At 36.8% G+C, this 10,177-nt stretch overlaps 1 pseudogene; it reads right to left on the bottom strand.

The window, feature by feature from the left end:
• Window positions 1-3,654: 3,654 nt before the first annotated feature.
• On the bottom strand, window positions 3,655-4,850 carry LOC122278471 (annotated as a pseudogene).
• Between the last annotated feature and the right edge of the window lie 5,327 nt (window positions 4,851-10,177).

Below are 10,177 nucleotides of genomic sequence, written 5' to 3'. Positions count from 1 at the left end.
AAAATACGGGGTATAACAAGCGCCTATAAACTTCTACCTGAAAACTTATACCTACAAGCTCATCACCTAAATTCTGAATACTATCTAATCTGGCGGTGACTAAACTCGATACCAACTACCATTGAATTCACCAAAACATTATTGAAACTTTCTTGGTAACTCACCCACCTACTTCTACTCTCATAAGCTCTAGTATTAACACGACTAGTTCCTTTAATAGCACATCACGATGAAACCTTAAAGCAGGCCATGTTGTTCAAATCTCCAACCCATCAAAACTATTGCACAACACTCTTGGATCCACACATGATGACCCAACAATCTCTCTTCAAGTTAAATAACAATGTCCATAATTCTCCCAACTGGATGCTCGATCTCCAAGGGAAAGTATAGCCTCAAAAATTTAAATTCCTATGTGACCTTATGTCATAATTAATTTATGAAGATAATCATAACAATTACCACCAACCATCACTTCATTGGGTAACACGCTTTGACTAAACACTCTGATCGACTCACTGAAAACCCAAAGCTAATCTCTTGAATCTAATACTATCGTATCTAATCCACTTCAGCACCTAACAAGCCACTTCTTCCAAGCCAAAAATGAAACAAAGACACGTACTCTCCGAAATCCATACACGCTACTATTGCACATCGATCTCATGCCTCTCTAGCCAAAATCAATAATTCTCCAAACGTGCAAGTGGTCCATCACTATCATTTCCATCATTTGCATCAAAATATATGGTACCATGAAATCATACCGCAAGGTGTCATATACCGTCAGATTGTGAATCTCAACAAGTAATAAACCAAACAACCCAAGAGATGAAAATACATTCATGCAACTAAGAAAATGGATGCATATGATGAAATATGCATGAAACCCAAAAATCATCCTTTCCAAAAAATAATTATTTCCAACACATGCCAAAATCTAATTTTGGCCCAGACACCAAATCCATTAAATTACATCCATCATTTTTCCAGAAAATGGTCCAGTATAAAAATTCACCATTTTTCCAAAAATTTTCACATATCCATTTATTAAAAACCGTCATTTTCTCAGAAAATGACCCATTAACCAATTAACACTGTAAGCGGGAATCACAGAGGGGACTCTACCACCATCCCTACCAAGTGCACCGTAGGCGGGAATCATAGGCGAGAACTACCACCATCCCTTCTTACCACTATCCCTACAACTCCCACTGTAGGCAGCACATACGGGACTACCAACAGTTCTGCTTACCATCATCCTTACAGCATGCACCGGAGGCAGGAGTTACAGGCTAGACTCTACCACCATCCCTATAGTTCCTTTACCCTCTCCTTCAATCTATTAGAGCACTATACACGAGAATCAAAAGCGAGACTCTACCACAATCCATACTTACCACCATCCCTACCGCATGCATCGTAGGCGAGAATCACAGGTGAGACTACCATCATCTTTGCCTACCACCATCCTACAGCTCCCACTGTAGGTGGGACTCGCAGGCGAGATTACCACCATCCCTATGGCATACACCATAGGCTGGAATCACTAGCAAGACTCTACCACCATCCCTGCTTACCACCATCCCTATAGTCTCTTTTTCCTCTCTCAATCCTTACAAATCATTTATCACAAATCAACCCAAATTCCTTTCTCACATGAAAACCCAGCTTTTATGTACAACACATAAATATGCACACCATAATGCAATAAAAATCATGATACCAACACAACATAATAAATGCAAGCATAATTCATCTCAACAAACAAACCATCCTCAAATCCAACTCGACCCTCATACTCCTCGAACTCCAAGTCTGGCACAACCAACCAACTGCAGAAAAATTGTTAGTGTAAAAATATACTTAAATCTCAAGAAAATATTTGTAAAATTACTTACAGTGCTCAAAAGGTAAATTTTTGAAAGATCAAACACCCAAGCACCAGTTTAACGCCAAAAGCAAGCTCGAATTAAAATCACCAAAAATCACAATTTTTGGGACCAAAAAAAGGGTTTCAAAAACAAGGAAATGTGAAGGGACTTTTGTGGAATAAAAGAAGGCTGATCAACAAGGTAAAAACTAGGAGATGGTGACGGACAACTGAGATTCACGGCAAGGCAAAAATCAACAAGAAGACAAAATGAAACTCACGGTTAAGGCACGACAAAGGGTAAAAACAGAGCACAAAAGGACCAAGCAAATGAAAATGCAAGGGAATAAATTACAAGCATGAACCATGAAAATACTAAGGAAAAATTAGAGAGAAACCAAGCATGGAAAGCGGTTGGCGATCAAACCGAGAGGTGACGAAAAGAAGAAAAGAAATGAAGGAGGAGAAGTTGCCGATGAAAGAACTGAAAATAAAATGAAGAGGAAGAAGGAGGCAGCAGCACAGCACAGCAGAGGAGAAGAAGAAGAAAGAAGTAGAAAATGAAAATGGAGAGAAGATGAAGGTTACGACAATGAGAAGCAAGGAAAAAGAAACTAAAATGGAAAGGAGAAGAAGAAGCAAAAGTAGTAGTGCACGTCAACCCATGAAAAAACAGAGGAAAGAAAGAAATGAAAATGAAGAAGGGGAAGTGGTTGGCGCAGGGGAGAAGAAGGAAGAAGAACCCCTAATGGCTTGACCGAAACGACATTGTTTGAGGGGGAAAAGGGGTTGGGTCTTGAAGGCAACAGGTTGGGCCCAAAAATGAAGGAGCTTGGCCCAAAATCAAAGAACAAATCCACTAGAAACAAACCCAACCGAAAATAAAAGGTCTAACAAAGGAAAAAAACACAATAAAAATAAATAAAAGCCAAATAAAAACACTATAACTAAATATTAATAAAATAAAATAATTAAAGTCCAATAATAAAATAATTTTGACTAGAGAGTAATGTAAATGCAAAACAATAATTAATATCAATAAAGTCCATCAAAATAAATTTCACAACTTAAAAATCATAAAATATCCAACGAGAAACCCGATAAATTTAAAATAAGAGAACCAATATTTATAATAATTTAAATAATCCTTCAATAAAAATACAAAAAAAAAATAAGGGGTATTGCAATTCAAGCAAACTTTGAGCTGGTCGGGAAAATTTTGTCCCAAAAGATATTTTCTGAGACGAAATGTTTTTCTCATCCTAGAATGTCTATGTTAGACCTTTTGGGAAAAACTTTTTCATCCCTAATTGTCATTTGGGATGGAATCCCACTCTTATGGGACAAAAATTTTCATCCCAAAATAGGTTTTCTGTTGTAGTGAATTAAACCCTGGTTGTTTTCTTAGCATTTGCTGCAAAGTACAGTAATGAAATATATCAAAAGAGATATATATAGAGAATGGGACATCACTTGGCAAATGTATCTACTTACTAAATGGCAGCTTAACCACAACCAAACTAATTGTGGCTTTTGTAATGCAAGTACAATTTACAACATTGTGAATAAAAAGATAGTAGTGCCTCTAATCAATGAAGATCAAATTGAAGTCTTGATGGAAATAATTCAGATGAAGATAAGTTTGACCTGATTCTCAATTCTATGATCTTCCATCCAAGTTCCGAATCACTTGTTCATCTTTAAAAATTTCTCTTCCTTTTCATTTGTCAAGCATTGTAGATCTTCTACGTACTAACCATGCATGCCCAGTCCAATTCTTCCTAGAAAAGTCGAACCTCACGAGGTCGAAAACGAAACCTAGACCCATACGTTGAGTGGAATATATCAACCCAAAGTCTATAATGTAAAACCAAAAATAAAGTAACTGGTATACCAGCCAAACCGATTATAACAATTGGAACACTTGGTGTTTCGTTGTGATAGACTAAAAAGCATGTTACGCTGAAAGCTACCACCATGCCTGCAATAGAGATGAAGAGTGCTGTGAGTCCAAGCAACAACCTCGCAGGTAATGACTGAAGGAAATCCTCTTCTGCATAACGTGACGTGAGAATTGACAGGAATATCAATATCGCAGTCGAGGAGGACAGGAATGTAATTGCATCTGATATGAAGAATGCCATAAACCATTTGTTTCTTAAGAAAATAGGAGTGCCTAAATCTTGATTGTTGCCACCCGGTACAGTGAAAGCCGCAGTGAAAACTACGGTGGCAATCAATGTCGCCACAAGCATGCTATAGTTTGCCGTGTCTTTCATCCACTTTTCACCTTCTTTCTGCAAATGTTCATGTGTCTTTGTAAATAACTCCCAAGGAGTATTTGCAGGGTTCTTGTTTTGATCTAAATTCATCATCTTCGTGTATGGAGGTTGCACAATGGTTTCTATCTCCTGAAATGATCACTCGTGTTAGCAGTTGACAAGTGAAAGTGTGAGGTCGATATCTATTTATCTATGTTTGTGTGTGTAACTTGAATATATAGAAGGAAATTTAAATCATATAGAGAACCTTAAACCACAATAGCTCTCGCTGCAATTGAAGTGCTGCTCCTGATATGGTATTTAGCCGGTTTGGAGGAGCTATTTGTCCAGCTAAGTGCAGCATATTGTTATTGTATTGATCAGTATAGAGTGAGATGATACCCTTGATAGCACCTCAACTCATATATCAGATTGAATACACTCTCTTGCCGATATTTAATAGCAAGGTGAAATATACTTCGTTTATTCTGGTCTACACTCCATATGAGATCAGGATAGGAGCGTATAAGTATAATTATAAATTCAACATTCCCTGATCTTGCAGCATCAAAAAGGAAAGAGGAATGGTCTTGAACCAGCTTTGTGAAGTCTCTCTCTGGCAATAATAGAACGTTTTTCCAGAGGAGATCAACTAATTGATAGGCTATTGTACCCATCAGAGCTTTGTTACAGATCATCCCTCGGAACCCTGACATTAATATGAAAAAATTAACTCCTTAGTTCACTTGGTAGGACATAAATACTGATTCTATAAACAATAAAAATGGAAACCCCGGGTACATGCATTACTCTAAGAAGGTCCGTAAACAAAACAAAGATGATTTGTTTAAATCAATAATAATCCGCAGAGATAAAATAACACATTAAATGCGGTTCTTTTCATTCTAATTGTAAACTTTTTGGATATGTTGTTTCTTCCACAAGGTTTATTCTAACGCGGATGAATGTGTTTCTATTTAGAAATATGTAATGAAACGGGAAAAAAAGGGACTACCACCAATAATAATATTTTAAGATTAGGTCAACTTCAGTTTCTATGCAAATATATCAATGTGATGACTCAACTACTCTAAATTGCTAGATGAATAGATTCTTAATTCAGGTCTAGGCCGTATTCTACAGATCATGTTGAGTTGTCAAAACCCGATCTAACTGCACTGGAATTTCTTGATAGGGAATTAAGACTATTAGGAGTGCACATGCAATGCACGTGCCCAGTTCCCCTATGTAGACAATTTCAGATTTGCATTAAAATAAAAAATTGAAAAAAATTTATGTTGTGAAAACAATATGGTAGGTAATTGCTCATCTACCATGGCAACCAATATTGAATTCGTTGAGGGACATTTTTGTGAAGTGATCTGATAGTGCAAATTGGTCAAATCATGTGGGAGATTGGATCCAGCGCATGTGATCCAACCCCCAATCAAAATAAGCGGATCAAGTGGGAGCTCCAAAGTATGTAAGGCATAGTGCACATTGGTCCGATCATGTTGGAGCTCGGCTCCCGAGCATGCAAGAGCTCATGTCCAAAGCATGTGATCTAATCTGAATCAAATTGGACAAATCACGTGGAAGATCCCGAATATGTAAATCATAGGAGCTCGATTCCTGAACATATGATCTGACCCTCAATCAAATAGGTCGGATCACGTGGGAGTTCCCAAAGGATGTAAACTGTAGTGCAAATTAGTCAGATCATGATGGAGATTGGATCCCAATCATGTGATCTGACCCCAGGCGAGCAAAGAGAGTCCACACTTCAAGGGAGAAAAAAGAGCTTGAACCATTGAGAGCAACAATGCTCGGCCCCTCGGCGAGCACCGTGAGAGCACTTGAATGTTTGACTAAGAGCGAGCAAAGAATGCTCGAAGGTGAACAAAGAGTGCTCGAACCCTTGAAGAGCAATAGTTCTCTCCCCCCTTGGCAAGCACTGTGAAGGAGCATAAATGCTCAGCTGGGAGAGAGCAAAGAATGAAACAACCCTAGATGAGCAAAGAGAGTGATCTGCACCCTAGATGAGCAAAGAATGCTTGAACCACGGGGGGAGCAACCAAGCTCGAGCCTTTGTAGAGAAAAATTGCCCGCCCATTTACTAGCACCATGAAAGTGCATGGATTTTCAACCAAGAGTGAGTAAAGAATGCTCAAACACAGGGCAAGCGTCCATATAGCTTGAAACTTGGGGTCAGCAACAGACAAATAGGTGATAGCACCTTGGGGTTGGGGTGAGGAAATGGTGCTTGATCCGAATAGAGGAATAACAGCTCATACCCGAGGTCAGCAAATAGTGCTTGCACCTTAGGTGGAGTGATGAGAAAAAGTGCTCATCTCAGGGCTACCAAAAGTGCTCGCTCCGAGCGAGGATTATCTCGATCAAAAGCACTCGACCCCTCAGAGGGCAATTGAAGAGTGCACGCACCACGGTGGCAAGCAATGTTGGGGGACCACCCATGTGTGCCGTCCAACTCATTGGTGCCCATGTGTTGGTGGTGTCCAATTCACATGATTGTGTTCCTCTCATGTGCCCATGTGATGATGTTTCTCACATATGCCTCCAGATGAATTGAGCTGGTGTCCAGCGATGTAATGTGAGGGAGATGGGTTCAGCCTCTCCTATAAATAGGAGAGGTCATATGAAGGGAAGATCATCCCATTGAGAGAGAGAAGTGTGAGAAGTGTGTGTAGTGTGCTATTTGAGATAGAGTTGTTTTGAATATAGTGTTTCCGCTCAGTGGACGTAGGCAAATTGCCGAACCACTTAAATATTGTCTCTATCTATTTTGTGTTTATTTTTAGGGCAGCTTAAGGCACAACAAGCAAAGCATGTTCACAACAATGAGTGAACAAATGGTGGGCCCATCACAAGTGTCCATTAATTATGTAAAGATCACATGATTTTTTAGATCATGTCCTAAGTTAAAAAGTTATGGCTTTTCATCAAACATGTGTTTCTCGCATGCTAAAAGGACGCATGGTAATTTTTGTCCAAACTGGTTGGAGGAAAACTCTATCCATATATTTGTGTGTGTGTGTGTGTGTGTGTGTGTGTGTGTGTGTGAGAGAGAGAGAGAGAGAGAGAGAGAGAGAGTAACTATTAGCTAGGACTGAATTTTTCTTCAAATTAAGTAATTAAGCTTTAAAACTTATCTTTTAACTTATGCAATTTTATTAGCATATTATATGTACACATAAATAACTATATAACTACATATATATATATATATTGTAGTGGAGGAAATTTCGTACAAACTGAACTAGAGGAAAACTCAATAACTATGTATATACATACACATATGGTAAATACTTTAGATACGCACGCGTGCCATTAGAGAAAGAAGGGGTTGGAGGCAAACTAACTGACAGGAGTTTAAGCATGTTTCCCAGCTGGATAGCTGGCTCTTGCTGCCGTTTCAATCGACGTCCCGTTTGAAGCGTCGAGACATGCAACACAAGGTTACCTGCCCCCGTTCATGACATATAAGATGCAATATTCTTAACATGCATCTAACATTATGCAATATTCACAGCGGATAATTTTTTTTTTTAGAAATACTATGCACCAAACTGAAAATATCCCAAATACTTAAAACATACTTCATATATAAAGATCCATTGAATAACTAAGATCACAGCACTAGTCCAAAATAGTTATGATCCAAAAGTACTGGAGATGCAACTCCATCGTACAAGTAGTAATTTAACTACTATATTAACATTAACGACGCACCGTTGTTCAGTTGACTGTATCTAGTTGGTCAGCTCCTGATCCTCCTTCAGGTCCTGTAACAAGATCTATCATTCGGGGGGAATGGTAGTTGGGACTACCACAGTGATTACAAATCTCAGCAAGTTAACAAAAAACTTCCACACAGGCTAATGATGCATGGATGACAGTAAAAGCATAAATGCATAATCAAATTCATAATTAATTAAAGCATAACTTAGCGTACAACATAGCATAATTGACATAACTTAAATTGAAACATGAACTAAACTTGACTTGACATGAACTTAATCTGAAACTTGACTTAGTATGAATTTGCTCTAAAACTTGAATTAACATGAAAAATACATACTCCACAGTTGTTGTGGCCCCATGTATTCTACGTGTAAATACATACTCCACAGTTGTTGTAGCCTCATGTATTCTACGCAAACTTGACTTAACATGAAAAATACATACTCCACAGTTGTTGTGGCCTCATATATTCTACGTGTAAATACATACTCCACAGTTGTTGTGGCCCCATGTATTCTACACATCACAATGTGGTTAAATACATACTCCACAGTTGTTGTGGCCCCATGTATTCTACACAAACTGAATATACTCAAGATGAAACGTGACTGGAATACGAAAGGACTGAAGCCCTGACGTAACATAACGTGATTTGAACATAATTTAAAATACATGACCAACTTGAGATAGAAACATTTCGTAACATGGCATAACATATAATAGATAATATATTTAATATGACATATTTGTAATGTACAGTAATACATGACAGAATATATTATGTAACAGATAAAAATTGATGACAGAATAAATTCTGTATAATAGAAAATTACGTGATAACATACATACATACACTGTAGTTCTTTTACTTAGCACACATACACAGTAGACTGCGTTTCTTATAAAATCTTAAGCGCAATCACGAGGAACTGTAATTAGTGATTCTAAAAGTTAGCATTAAATCACTAATAAATTAAAATATGAAAAAATACTAACTTAAAGAGTAAAATTTCAATTTTACTCTCTGCATGTAGGAAAATGACCGTTTTACCCATAACTTAAGGATTTTGCATACTAACTCCAGATGTCACCAAAATTTACATACCTTATGTAAATTTTATCCTCTATTCAAATATCAATTTAGAAAAATTTAAAGCTAATCAGAACTATTAAAACTCCATAGGGCCGAAATTCTCATATGCTATTTCCATTGATTTTTGTTTTCTAACTTGTTTTGATCAACCTTTTGATATATGACTTATAAATATGTGATCTTCAAACCAAACCATCACATGGTTTAAAAAGATGTCCTAAAACATATATAAGCTTCTAATTCAAGATCACATGGTTAGAAATTAACCAAAACATAAATTTAGCCAAGAACATCCACACTTTGGCTTATCTGAATATCTCTTTGTATAAAATTTCATATCTTTGAAAATAACATCAAATATCTTCAAAATAATAATATAACATGTATATAAGATGCTTAGGATCCTCCAATAAAATTATCAAAGTCATTAGAATAGGTTTAGACCACCAAAGAGTTAAACTTTCTCAAAACAGAAACTGTTTTTCTTCTTCCAGTTTCTAAGTTTCTAAATCTAATAAAATCTTTCATAAAAACCTTTAATCATGCAAAATCCTCAACCAATAGTCATATATAAATGTTAACAATACTCCATAAAAATTTCGAACCAATATCTATCCATTAGCTTGGTCAAAAACTCCAAACTATAACATATTCTCCAATTTATCTCCCAGAATGACCTTTCTATAGTTTACATAATATTTTACTGACCAAATGATTTTCAAATGAGACAAATAAGATATTCATGTAAACTAGACTAAAAAAGGAGCAACTTATATGAAGGATACTTTATGATAAAACACTTACAAAAGCTTCGAAATGGGCATGCCAAAGAACTCCTAAAAGCTGTCCGAGAGAAAGTGTTTGATATTCTTTTAAAGGAACGTGTAAATGAAGATAAGTTCGTGGGTGATGGCTAGAGATACTTATGGACGAGATAAGGAAGATGATAAGGCTGGAGTTGAGAGTTGAGTGTAGTTTTCTCCTACCCAAAATATCTATAAAAGATTATCTCATAATATTCTATCCAATAATATCTACAAAAATCAGCTTAAGATATTTTTCAAATGTGGAGTAGACTTGGAAGAGTAAGGTGGCTAAAATCTTTCCATGTGTCCAAATAAAACTTTCTAACTATCTCCAATAATCAAAAACACACTCTTGATACCACAGTGAGTAATAACATTAACT

Source organism: Carya illinoinensis, chromosome 10 (assembly GCF_018687715.1).
Source record: "Carya illinoinensis cultivar Pawnee chromosome 10, C.illinoinensisPawnee_v1, whole genome shotgun sequence".
In the NCBI taxonomy this organism is placed as follows: Eukaryota; Viridiplantae; Streptophyta; class Magnoliopsida; order Fagales; family Juglandaceae; genus Carya; species Carya illinoinensis.
This window is presented reverse-complemented; position numbering and strand designations above follow the sequence as displayed.